General features: G+C 36.1%; 1 protein-coding gene across 1 annotated transcript in view; it reads left to right on the top strand.

Annotated features, from left to right (window-relative positions):
• MALRD1 (MAM and LDL receptor class A domain containing 1) overlaps positions 1-14,510 on the top strand; it is a 653,802-nt gene that overhangs the window by 427,591 nt on the left and 211,701 nt on the right. The window lies entirely within an intron of this gene.

Raw genomic sequence — 14,510 nt, 5'->3', positions numbered from 1 at the left:
GCTAGTCTAATGGTGTAGGTAAAGAGTAATGACTTGACTTAGAGTGTTGCAGTAGGAAAAGAGAGGCAGAGATGGGTGTATGAAATATTGTGGGGGAGTTGATAGGTCAGGATCAGTGCTTTAGCTCCAGTCAATGTCTACCTTCCAGCCAGCAGGAAAAAAATAACGTGGGGAAAGAGCCAAAGACACATACCAGCTGTCTTTTAAAAGGTTTCCATGAGCCAGCCCTGATGGCCTAGTGGTTAAGTTTGGCACCTCTGCTTTGGTGGCCTGGGTTTGGTTCCCAGGCACAGACACATACCACTTGTCAGTGGCCATGCTGTGGCGGTGGCTCACATACAAAAAGAGGAAGATTGGCGACAGATGTTAGCTCAGGGCGAATCTTCCTCAGCAAATAAAAGAGAGATTGGCAACAGATGTCAGTGCAGAGCAAATCTTCCTTGGCAAAGAAAAATATAAAAAAGAAAAAGAAAACTTTCCTTGAATCTGTTGTGCATCAATTAGACATAACTAATTAGCCAAAATTTTGTTGTATGGTCAAACCATAAAGAAATCTAGGAAATGTGTTTATTCAAAATTAAGGAAGAGGAAGGGAATGGATATTTGTTTAGAGAACTAATAACCCACCACAAGTCTCTATTAGGTAATTTCTCAACCTAAGAGTATACAAAATTATGACTTTAATGTATATTGTCAATTAAGAATGAACACAAAAATGTAAATTTCCACTGGCAAACCCTTCATCCAGTGTCCTTTTCTCTGTTTCTCCACATCCTGTCTGTTAAGCTTGCTTATTGCTTTGTTCTCCTCAATGTTTGGGCATCTTTCCCTTTGTCTGTAATTCAATACCATAAACCTATCATAAACCCCTACCTCTTCCAGCAAGATCCTTTTCCCTTTTTAGATTAGGTAAATTAATTTATCTATTTCTTCAAATCCCCATCAACACTGGTTCTCATTAAGTTTTTTACAAGGAAACTTTCCTAATTTTGTGGGTGGAATACTATAGTGTTTTAGATTACATCTATAATAATGAAGTTAGTAATGAGGTTAAATCTTTTTTAACCATTATGCTTGTTAGTGGTCATTCACATTTCTTCCTTTGACAGTTGCACATTCATTTCCTTGCCAAAAATTTCTGTGGCTCTGTTTGCTTTGTTGTATTGATTTGCATGTGCTCCTTCTTTTTTGATTAATTATACAAACCCTCTTTCATAAGATATGTTGTAAATATGTTTTTCTCGCTTTCTTTATCTTTTCATATTGTTTCTAATACTTTCGGTGAGAACATTCTGATCCATTTAATTTAATTCAATCAGAGTTTTGCTTTATACATTTGCCTTTTTCATTGAGCTTAAGAAACACTCTGAGGTTAAATAAATATTCTTCATGATTTTCTATTTTCCATCATTACATTTTAGTGCTTATATTTAAATCTCCTTGAACCATACTTGCTCATCACCATACAGATTTTGTCTACTTTGATTATGCTTTATATTTTTGGTTGTTTCCTATTCCCAAGTCCTCTATCAAAAAAATTCATCAGGGGCCAGCCTGGTCGCGCAGCGGTCAAGTGCGCACATTCCACTTCGGTGGCCCAGGTTTCGCCAGTTTGGATCCCGGGTGTGGACCTACATACCTCTCATCAAGGCCATGCTGTGGTAGGCATCCCACATATAAAGTAGAGGAAGATGGGCAGGGATGTTAGCTCAGGGCCAGTCTTTCTCAGCAAAAAGAGGAGGATTGGCAGCAGATGTTAGCTCAGGGCTAATCTCCCCCCCCCAAAAAAATACAAAACAAACAAAAAAATTCATCAGAAGGTTGTAGGGTTTTTTCTTTTTCTCTACAGCATGCTGGTACATTTTATTTTCTTTTTTAATCTGTTATGCTTTGCACTGAGGAACACTCTGGATTCATTTTAATAGTTTATTTCTTAATGGTTAATTAGAATTCTCTTAATTGTTCTCATTTCTCCCTACCCCCAACCCCTGGCAACCACCATTCTACTTTCTGTCTCAATGAATTTGGCTACACTAGGTACCTCATGTAAGTGGAATCATACAGTATTTGTCCTTTTGTGACTGGCTTCTGACATACCCATAACATACTCTGACATACCCATAACATAGCCTGAAGACTGCTGAAATATGATTGGTCCATTCTTTCCCTTCCGATCTGCATGCCTAGTCTTCCAAAGATCAAATTTCTAAACACAGGGGGCTCAGTTGTAGATCTGCTCTTGTGTTCATATGGTCTATTAGTCTCTCTCTTTGCCATTCTACATCATCTTATTTTTTATAATCTTTAAATAAGTTTTGCTATATGAAGTATATAGTCTCTTGATCTTCTTCCTCAGGAATGTCTTGGCTTCTGGTTATCCTTTTGTTATTCCATTTAAATTTTAGATTCAGGGGGGATGTACATATATATCTCCACCACTTCTGAGAGGGAGATTTCTTTCTTATTTACTGTAATATAGTAGGTTTAAGCCTATTGCTTTCAGTTTTGTGTAGGAGCCTCCAATAAATTCCCTGCCCTGGGTAGGCCCTGAGCTAATGAAGCTGTCTCCAGATTGCACCAGAAATTTTCAGTTGCTGGAATTCATTTCATGTCTGGCTTTGAAGCATCTTACAATTAAAAATATATTTTCAAAATTTTATTATACATCATAGATATTTACTCTCAGACAGCCATAATAGGGTGACTAAAATCTCATACAGCCAAAAATGAAAGTTAAAAAATGGTTTTATGCCCATATTTAAAAATGTAAAATACACTATTAACATAAAGGTATTTTGAAATATTTTTAATATATATGAAGGAAAATTATACCATAATTTCTTGAATGTTTAGCCTCTTAAAGTGCACATCTTTTCCCAAGATGTCCATTTTGCTTTATTCTTTAGGATATGATGTACTATGTGGTGAGTTTATGTTTAAAATAACTCATGCAACATATTAAGCAATTTAAATACTATGTTGAGTTTGACAGTGAATCCAGTGAACTTCCAGGTGTTTTTAGTCTAAAAAAATATTATCTCATATTCCAAGAAAACCTCTACTTTTAAATCTTTTTAACCATTTTTCAAATTTCCTTCAAAGTTTATAATACACACTTTAATTACATTCTTTCATCATCATGTTGGTTGGAAAAGCAATATCTTAGTGGTTATGTAACATGATGATCTTTGGAGTTATTATCTCAGTTTGAATTTTAACTCCACTATCTCTCAGCTGTGTGACCTGGGACAAGTTACTTAACCATTCTGTGCCTTGTCTATACAATTTCATTGTTATGAAAATCTGTGATTTAATCCTTGCAAAGTGATTACATCATTACCCAGCCTGTTGTAAGTCAACAATTAATACTATCCAGTAATACTGATATCATTTTCTAACTCTATTTAGAAAGTAAATGATAATATAAAATATTATTAATATTTTCTCAAAGCAACATTTTGTTGTAGAGAGAAAGCTTGGCCTAGGATGAATGCAAAAAGGCTTAAGACTTTGAACATCTGTAAATCAAGGACTTTTACCTTTGATCTTAGCTAAATCTTATAAGAACCAATTTATAAATAAAGAAACTAAGGTTTGGAAAAAGCAGGTAGTTAAAAATCAAGAAAAACATTGGGAAAACTAACATTAATAGAACATTTACAAAATGTCAGCATGTAGTGAAAACTGCACACGTTATCTCATTTAATGTTCATACATTCTGTTATTCATGTAGGAACTTCAGTATCTCCATTTGTCAGATGAGGAATCTGAACCTCGAAAGACTAATTAGTTTAAGCAAATCATACAGTTGTTACAACTTTTACTCACAGAGATTTTAAAATTTTGTTAAAAAGTATTTTAAATTTTCTTTGTTGTAGCTAAACTATTTGTTAACAATCATAAAGTACATAAAATATTTAGCTTGAGTCCCAGTTTCAATAATCATCTTCAGTCCACAGTAAACCTATTAAATTCTGAAGATCTGAATGAAATACTATACCAAAAATATAGTACAGATTAGATTTTTATATGTCTCACAAATATGAAAGAGTTCAATGGAAAGGGTCAAAGATAATATTATACTGTGATTAGATTTATTTGTATTCATTTTATGCAGAAAAACATAACTTGATCGTTGTTTGACCCTGAAATTTGCACGTAAATTGAAAATTATGTAACAGTGTCCTGCAGTGTGACCTTACTACATAAATAATAGACAAGTTGGACTAATTAAAAAGTCTGAATCAGATTGCTCAGTGTTTCAAAATCTCTTACTCTTCATTAAAGCCCATTAATGGTATCAACATCAGAGATATTCTAGAACCTTACATTCTTAGGAAGGCTATATATTTCCTTGAACATGGGATTGTTTTCTTTTATAACACACATCATTGATTATTGTTGTAGCCCTTCTACTTCTAGAGCTGGGCCAAGATAGAGCAATAATAGATGGAATTAGCAGCGTATATCCTTTTTTGTGTACATACTGGAAACCAATTTTAACAACCTTAAATCAAGGTCATTTTTGCTAAAGCTTCTGGGGTGGATCAGAGAATTGAAGAAACAGTCGTGTGAGCCATACTTGGGAAGAATAAGCTCCAAGAACCCGAGCAACAGAGGCTCATGGAAATTTGCCCCAGTGAAGTGCCACTTAGACACCCTTGCCCCCAAAATGTGCCATTTCTGTGTGTCTTGGTACAACATTCAATCTTAGATGCAATAATTGAGGTCTGTTGGCCTATCTTTAATCACCTGTCTATCCTTAAGTCAATCAGCCATGTAGTACCACCTTAAGATTCTGGGTAATGAGCATTAGAGGGCTCTATTATAGCCATCCTCAGGCTATGCCCCTCCCCACTTGGGAAGGAATCTGTTAAGAGCTCAAATGACATGCCCACTTCGAGCCCATGCTTCCTGTTCTAAGTCTGGGATCTCAGATTTCTCTGATTATGCAGCTCCAAGCTGGCTTCAGAGGCCTTTGCAGCCCACATACCCAGTTCTGTCCTCTCATGGATGGGCAGCACTGCTGGTATGCATACCCTGTACTCCGGGTATAGCTAAGAGATGACTACGGAGATGAGGATGGGATTGTAACTACAAACCAGACAGTCCACTCCAGACCATGTGTGTTAGAGGTGGACCTACAGCCACAGCCTGAGCAATCACCTTGAACCAGGAAACACATTCATCTTATGTTTATTTTGAACACCAGTCAAGGCTGCATATAGCAGCACTTATTTTAGAAGACTCTAACTGTCCATGTTTTTCATCCATGTAATATGTTCTTACACATTAAACACAGAAGATTCATGACCCACTGTTGGGGGTGTGTACACTTCAGAAATATGTCTCTATATTTCACTATGCGCTTCCAAACTCTTCATCTCATTAGCCTAAGTTCTTTGTCTAATTATTTTTTTGTGTATTCTGTACTGGAAAATGTTAACATTTTGTTTTTTCCAGTTATTCTCACATCTTATTTATATGACATCAATGCAAGTATGTGTGCTGGAGTGGGGATGTCTATACCTTGAGACACTGCAAGAGTAATTTTTAACTCTTGAATGCCCAACAATTTAATAGAATTTTGATCTTACATTTGTCCTCATAAGAGAAATATGGTTTTGGATAGCTGAAAATGATAATCTTAGATTACTTGTTACAGCATTTTTTAACTTGCATTTATTTATTTATTTATTTATTTTGAGGAAGATTAGCCCTGAGCTAACATCTACCACAAATCCTCCTCTTTTTGCTGAGGAAGACTGGCCCTGAGCCAATATCTGTGCCCATCTTCCTCTACTTTGTATGTGGGACGCATGGCTTGACAAGCAGTGTGCAAGTCTGCACCTGGGATCCAAACTGGCGAACCCCAGGCTGCCAAAGCAGAAGGTGTGAACTTAACCGCTACACCACCAGGCTGGCCCCCGGCATTTATATTTTTAAAAAGCAACCAGAACTAACTAAGAAAGTGTCTTTAGAATAATATTCAACCTCCATGGGATTTTAGAGTGGAAAGACCTTAGCAATCTGGAGTGTTTGAATGGTTTCAATACAGGTTACTGGGAGGTTTTATGAATGTGGGAACAGAAATAAGGCTTATTGGTTCTCGGTTTAGTGATTATTCTATCACTCCATAGTGGTTGTAAAATAAAGAAATAAACTAACACAATAATTGATAACTCGGTTGGTGAGATATATAAAAATAGTTGTTTTCAATTTGGTCAAAATGAATCAATTATTTATTACATAATATATTTAAGGAAGCACATATCCCTACTATGTATTAATATTTTGAACCAGTCAGCAAATGCTTCAGTATAAACCTTATGCAAAAGTTACCTGAGCAAAAGAAAGGGAAGGGAAATAGTAGTGTGAGACAAATGCTAAATAAGCAATTGAATCGGCCTTCTTTTTTCATTCCCATCAGATAGACATGACACTGGTGCTTTACTGTGCCAATTTCACCTCCAGTGGAGCATAGATAAACCTTGAGCCAAGTGTGCGCTCTCCTCTTAATATAGCAATTCGAAAATTTTAATTAGGCCTGAACACATGACATCTCCCATCCATCATGGATCTTCTTCCAGTTAGAGTTGGAATCTAGCATGTAGACAAGCATCCTTAATGAAAGGCTACTTGTTAATGATGATCACGATTTCCTCGGGTGATTTCTGTTTCCTTTCCTTACAATTTTATGTCTCATACCAAACTTGTGTTCATTAAAAAGAGCATTTATTATCTCAACACTCTATGTTGCTTTGGCCCACTTCCCTTTAGATTATCTTTGCTTTCTGCCACATGTCATCTCACACCATAGGCCTTCTTCTCTGTGTAGCAACCAATAAATTACATCATTTGCTGCGAGACTATCAAACTCACAGAATATGTTGCATCTCAGAAATTATCTTCGGCAGTGACAATAATTATCACACAGCCTGTTTATTCTATGGCCAGTTTTCAATATAGTTGACAGTTTTCTTATAACCACTTTTAACTGCAAAGTTTGGTAGGAATGATTTTGCCCACTGTATTTTAAATTCATTAAATGCAGTCCTTAGTCCTTAGTAGTCATAGCATGTTTAGAATTTATTTCATATTTGAACAGCCACCTAGTTCTGATTGTAGTGGTCAAGTCTGGGCAGTTTTACCAAATTTAAAAACAGTTCGGGAAATATTACTTAATCACCAAAAGATGCCTGGGCTCTCTGTTGTATATTAGGGATGTAGCAATAAATATAGTATACTTCCTTCTTTTAAGTACTCTTGCTTTTTTTTCAGGAGGAGCATGTTTACTTTATCTGTTGTATGGTAGGTAAATCCAACAGAAAATGTATCATTGTACTGTCTTTCAGTGCCATGTGCTATAATTGAGATTATCAAGGGCACCAAGAGAGCTGGCTAGATAAATGCGCCTTGGAAGAAATAACACAACTTGTGGCTTATATGATTGGACATTTGAGCAGGATGAGAGGACGTATGGGGTTTATTGGTTAAGAGTAAAGGCTGTGTAGTCAAAGCTGAATGCTGGCTTTGCTGTAAGTGGCTGTGTGAACTTCAGTAATTTACGTAATCAGACAAGTTGCACTACCTGCTTTATGGAACTATCTTTAGAATGAAACTAGTTAATACATGTAATGTGCTTAAACTGGATGAGACGTAAGCAATTCCTCATAAGGGTCAGAGTCACCATCGTCATCATCATCATCATCATTGTGTTCGGTTACATTATATTAGGCTACTGCTGTAACAAGTTGATCAAAAATGGATCACAATTTGAGTTCATTTCTCATCCACTTTACAGTAGTTGGCAGATGAACAGATTGGTGGGGCGGCTTTTCTCATGCATTTACTCAGGGACCCAGGCAGATTTTCAGTCTGTGGCCTTCAAGTTTCCTCTCGTGATCACCACTTTTCTCTCCAACCGAGCGAAGAAAAGAGCATGTCGAACAGTGTGAGGAAGTGTGTATGGCTTCACCTGGAAGTGGTGCATATCACTTTCACTCACATTCCACTGGTCAGAACACACCCTTATGGCCCCAGGTAGCTGCAGATGGAGTTGAGAAATGAAGTGCCTGTCTGAGCATCTGAGTAGTCACTACCCAGCAAAACCTGTACACTATAGAAGATCGATAATATGTTGTAAATGGCCAGCCATCTTCACCACATGGCTGAGGAAGAATGAGTACATAAAAACTTGAGTAAAGGCAAAAATAGGTGAAAAAAGATGTTATTCTTCTGTGGACCATCCAGAGATGGCATTGTGAGGTTTGTCGTGAGGCAAGAAATAAAGAAAGATAAAAAGAGAAGAAAGTGTGTGCATTTTTTGTCATGTTTAGTATGTCTGATATGTTGTAGAGCAATACAACTGAAAATGTATCATAAGTGTCTAAACTCAGGAAAAGGTACACATTGAGATGTAGGTGTTAGTTCATCAGCCCCCAGGTGACAGATAAAACCATGACTGTAAATATGACACCTAAGGAAGAGCAAAGGAAAATGAATCAGGGTCACAATTTGCTCTCTAGCACTTAGTGGCCTGGACTGGAAAAGGAGCCAAGAGAGGAGAAGTGTTAAGAGATGGTGGGGTAGTAGGAATATGATGCCAGTGAGCTAAAGGAATTGAGGGTTACACAAAGGAAGGCATTTTTGGCTTGTCAGATGCTGCAGTAAAGTCTAGAATGGAAAGAGTTGATATTTCTTCTAAAATAGTAGCTAGGAAATTATCAGATAACTGAGCGAGAGTTCTTTTAGTGGAGTATTAGGAAGTGAAAATAAGTGAGGAGTGGATGAGGACTTCTGGATCACTAAACCACTAGAAATATCTCTTCATGCCTTTGTCAGGTACATCTGTTCTGAGTTTTGTTGTTGTTGTTTTATTGTCTTCTTATTTCCTCTTTCTTCTTCCCAGCCCTTCTAAAAATGTTTTTGTCCAAACCTTCAGTCCAATGATTTGATGTATATATAGCCTGAGATTCAGCAATCTATTGTCCTTACTTTACATGGAGAATCCACAAAGAAAACAGGACATTTAAAATATGTCCAGATTTTTTAAAAATTAAAGATAAAAATCTATGTTTCATGTCTGAAAAAAGAGGTTTGTGTATCTAATTTTTCTCTCAAACAAATATAGATGCAGTTTATAAAATCACCTTTTTGTTTAAAAACATGAGCCATTGATCTTTAGGGTATTTTCCATTTAGCGTGAGCCTTGCCTCTGTGTATTACAAGCGGATCACATTTTAGTATTTCCCTCAGCTCCTGCTGTACACGAAGGCATGGTCCAGTGACTGTGATAACAATTCTGATAATTTTGACACACACTGAACTTCGCTGTCACTGAGATCACTAAGGCTACAGTTTCAGATGTGTTGTTATCAGCTGTCTGATATGTGCCTTGACCTTCTTAAAACCTAGCAATTTTTCTAACATGAAATAGCTTTAGAGGCTCATGCTGAATAGAAAATATGAAAAATATTGTTATTTTCTGGAACTTGGAAAACACTGGTCATATGATATTGTCATCAGCAGCATTGAGATTTCCGTTTGTTTGCAAACTTGCCCCTGATCGTATTTCTCGAACAAGAGAGCACTCAAATGAAATAAGCAGCTCATCTGTGACGGAAGATTTGGGGTGCGGGATCTTTTCCAAACTCTTTCTTCTTGAGCTTCCTTCCTTTTTTTTTTTTTATCCCAAATGTTGCTCATCCTCCAAATAAATCTGAATCTTCCATGTTTGCAATATGTTGCCCAATTTACTTGATAAGGAAACTGAGGAGAATGTAGTTTTATGAGGAAATTCATAAAGGAACTGCTTCCTCCCAGTTGAGTGGTCTGGTCTATCTTTCCAACTGGCTCAATGACTAGCTGAGGTGATAGGTGCTTTGAAAGACCATCAACTGAATAAATGCTTTAAATATTAACATACCAGTACAAGCTAGGGCTACTTTTTATTGTCCTCTGAGAGCAAGCCATAAATATCTTTGGTTATAGCACTACACATACTCTTTTCCTAATAAGTTTTTACCACCAGATTGTAAATTCTTTGAAGGTGAGAACTGTCACAATATCCACCATGGTGTCACAGTTGTTGAATATATATTTCTAGGTTGGATAAATAAAGATTCTTAATTGATGATGTCACTAGAGGTAAACATATATACTTTGTATGAGGAGCGATTATAATTATTTTCATTTAGAGATCAATGTTAAATGGCTTACCTAGGTTTATGGTGCTTTTGCAAGAATGGAAGTTCAGCTCATTATTTTGGTTCACATATTTGAACTCCCATTCTCAATACATATTTACTCTCCAGTGTCACCAGCTTTAATTAGAGGTAAGCTTTTACTGAGAACGGTAAAACTTTTGAAACATGCCTACAATAAAAACTATCAGAAGATATTTTACCAACAAATCAAAACAGACAAATGACAAGGAAAATCCATATATTAACAAGTAAAAAGAAACCATGTTTATGGAAAAGTTCCCTCTGCTAGCTGCTACCAGTACATCTCAATGTTTCTGTTTCAATGAATGCACTCAGATGTTCATATGTGTTGACTTTTATATGAACATAAAGGAAAAAAGAGTGGTATGCCAATTTCAGAGGGGTTGTTTTTAAGAACAGACCTGCTATTGGACAAAGTGCAAGTAGCTTAAAGTTTATATTAAATAAGGAGCATTATTTGGAAAAAATTATTTTATAGGGCTTTCTTGAAGTTATTTTTAGAATTCATGATGTAAGATATTAACAGTTTTTAAACATTAAATTTAGGTTGAAAATTAGACTACAAGAGAATTAATAAAATCATGTCATAGGATATGCTTCCCACTTAACTACAAACATAAAAATACTTTTAAAAAGCACTTATTAAACTGAAACTTAAAGAGGAGGAGAAAAATCTACCAGTCCCAGAACCAAAAAAAGAGAATCAAAACATAGATCATAGGTGGAAGCTCACTTCCAAGTAGCCTAAAGGATTTGGGGACCTGGATATAGAATATGGTATCTGGGCACTGGATTGTTTAATCCTATATGAGAACAGAAGAACCAGACATGAACCCTTTGCATAAAGCCTGGTCCTTTCCAGGGAATCCTTAAAGAAAGTTGCTGTCTGTCCAGGATTTGGAAAAAATTAAAGAAAAACAGATAAACACAACAGGACCTACTAATGCGAAACCCAAACCCTAAACTTGTGCCACACCACATATAGGATAGTAAATGGTGTGAGAATGAGAACTCCAAAACCACAAATTAATATTAACATTTCTAGAACCATTAAAACTCATGGACAGTGCAGAAGCCAGTGTAAATTTATGCTGTTGGGACCATATGCTATTGTGATCATAATACAGAGAAAGGAAAGCATCAAGAAAGAATACACAGGATACTAAATAAAAATAATTGAATTTAACTTCTAGAAATGAATAAAATTATAAGTGAAAAGTTAAACAGATTAGAGACACAACTGAAGACTAAATCATCAGATAATTGTGAGCTTATTCACCAGAATGTAACACAGAAGGAAAAGAGAGAAAAATGTGAAACGGAGATTAGGAAACATTGAGGATAGAATGAGTAAATCCTACATTTTTCTAATGGGATTTCAAGAAGTAGAGCCCACAGACTTAGAGAAAGATATTATTTAAAGAGAGAATATTGATTTTTTCCATAATTGAAAAATGGCATGACTCTTCAAGTTATCATAGCATAGAAACAATGACACCCCAGTAGCAAGGAGAAGCCTAGTACTCAGATCTTGGTTTCTGATAGCTTTCTCCAGTGAAAGGAACCAAGGCTCATTGGAGATAGGCTGATGGCTGATTCTAGGACTGGGTCAGGAAATATCTGAGATGAACCTGACGCAACTTATGGTGCTAAAATTAAGTGATATAAGGTGCCAAATAAAAGCACATATTGATGAAGTTATGTCAAAAGGACGTGGAAGCCAACTGAAAGAGCTCCCTTTGGCCAAAGCTGGAACAGGTTGAGCACTAAAATAAAGTAGCATGGCATCATGACTCAAACTATAAAATAAATATCCTTGAGTCCATATTGATATAAATAAATTACTAGGTAAAGAAATGGGAGAGAAAAGATAGCTCTCTCATGCCTAAGAAATCCTAATAATTTATGTAGATTCTCTGCCCTCAAGAAGGGGAGCATAGACCACCACTCCACAGGTGTGGTCTGCACATCATGACTTCCTTCAAAAGAATATAGTATGGAAAGGGATAGAAAAAAGTAACTTTATTGTGGAGAAACATGACAAGCACTACATCAGCCAGGTGAACAAGGTCAACATGAACGGTGACAAATCAGATCAATACCATGTACCTTTGTCATGATGTGATGGAAATAGCACTTTACTTTTGTAGTCTTCCTCGCCAAATTCCATAATCCTATCTAATCACGAGGGGAAAAAAATCAGACAACTTCTAATAGAAAGGCGGAGTACAAAATACTTGACCAGGATTCTCTAAGTTGTAAATCATCAAAAGCAAGGAAAATCTGGGGCCGGCCTGCTGGAATAGCGATTAAGTTTGTGCACTCTGCTTTGGAGGCCTGGGATTCACAGGTTCGGATCCTGGGCACAGACCTACACACTGCTCATCAAGCCATGCTGTGCAGGCGTCCACATACAAAATAGAGGAAGATTGGTAGAGATAGCTCAGCAACAATCTTCCTCTCCAAACCAACCCCCTCTCGCCCCCGCCAAAAAACAAAGAAACTCTGAGAAACTGTCACAGTGAAGAAGAGCCTAAGGAGACATAACATTACCAACTAAATAACCTGGTCTTCAAGGTGGGGAGTGTGCCCAGTATGTCTTTTATGTCCTTCGTGTTGTTAGGGTATTCTGTATGAGAAATGAAGGTTCTCAAAAACGTGCGCCCATGTGAAATTTACTGCCTGAAATCTCAGCACATATTAAATATCATCACTTGAAGAAGTTGATAAAACAAGTGTTTGCCTGCAAATATAATCTATAGAATGATTACGTCTAGTTCTGTGTAATGAACCCTGTGGGCAAAACTATTTTAATCCAAATAGAAATGTATAGGGTCTAGGACTTCTTTACTGTAAATTTTGTTTCAAAGCTGAATAAAGCTGGTTTTCAATTGGCATCACTTTCAACTTGGTGACAGTGTGTTCCAAATCCGTGGTAGATTAGTCCTATATATACCAAATGCTTTTATTGGACTAACATTTCTTATGGCTACATTATTTTGCAAGCCTTTTTTCTTTCTAGGATTTTTCAATTTATCATGTTTTAGCTATAGATCTTCAGACCTCTGTCAACATTTTTTTTAACTAAAATATTTAATCTCGTGTTTTTCATATGCCATATTCTGTCAGCCAGATTATCTTCAACTCTCCATTATGAGCACCAATGTTCTTTCCCTTCTTATATCATTAAATATAGAATATGTGATATTATCTTTCATCTTATATATTTGTCAACCAGGTTAATAGGTACTGCTTTTGTCCTTTTGACTGAAGGAAGAAATTGGAAATGGCTAAACAAGTACAAGACATTCTCACTAACATAATCTCCTTTTTCTATTTACCATGTTTTTGATAACAGTCTGACCACTATATTCTTGTCTTAAAGAGGATCTACTTTTCTTAGAATTGTAGGCTCTTTTTATTTTTTCTTGGTGCAACCTGTATACCGTAGAAAGTCTATTCATTGTTCAGTTTATTGCAGTTCAAACCACTGACTTGATTTCTCTTCATGTCTTTGCTATTCTCTATTGTTAAAGAAATAAGCCTCATTTAAAGATGTAGTCTATTTTAGTCACATTTTTTAAAACTAAAGAACCAATTATTTAGATTATAAGTCAAAGCACATTTCCTCTGTGGAGTAATTATATGGCTCCATAGCCTATGGCATAGAAAAATAAAATAATCTCCAATGCATAGTCTTGCATACTAAATAATGTCCACATACTGCTCTGGATTACCTGTAAATTCTCACTAGTGTCAATTAAAATTATGTGGCAAAGATTCTAAACCACTCGATGGACACGACCTTTTAATTCTTCATCTTACTGATGCCCATAGTTGAAATATTTGTTGTCTTAGATGCCGTATCTTCAGTCCTTATATTTAGACTATATTTTACTGATAAATTATTTCTGGAAATTGTTCAGGTTTTAGCTATTGTATTATGGGGATGATTCAAAGGCTATGGAAATGCACTTTTCTCAAATCTATAGTTTTACTATTTTCCTCCACAGAAATGCTGCCTAACCTTGAGTAACTTGCCCCCAACTCAGGCACACCAGCCTGAATCTATAATAACCTTTGTATCAAAGGAATTGCCGAGCTTTATTTAATTTGTTGAACTTGATAAAAGATAATTTTAGGTCTCTAATGTATATCACCTTGGAGCTGTGAAGTGTTATCATTAGACTTCATATCAGCCGAAATGATATTCAGATATGTGAATTGCTTTGAAAATTCTATGTCAATTCACTTTTGTAAGTCCCCTTTAGATGAAATCAT

This window comes from Equus caballus, chromosome 29, assembly GCF_041296265.1.
Source record: "Equus caballus isolate H_3958 breed thoroughbred chromosome 29, TB-T2T, whole genome shotgun sequence".
Taxonomy (NCBI): Eukaryota; Metazoa; Chordata; class Mammalia; order Perissodactyla; family Equidae; genus Equus; species Equus caballus.
Note: the sequence above shows the minus strand (reverse complement) of the source record. Positions and strands in the feature narration are given on the sequence as shown.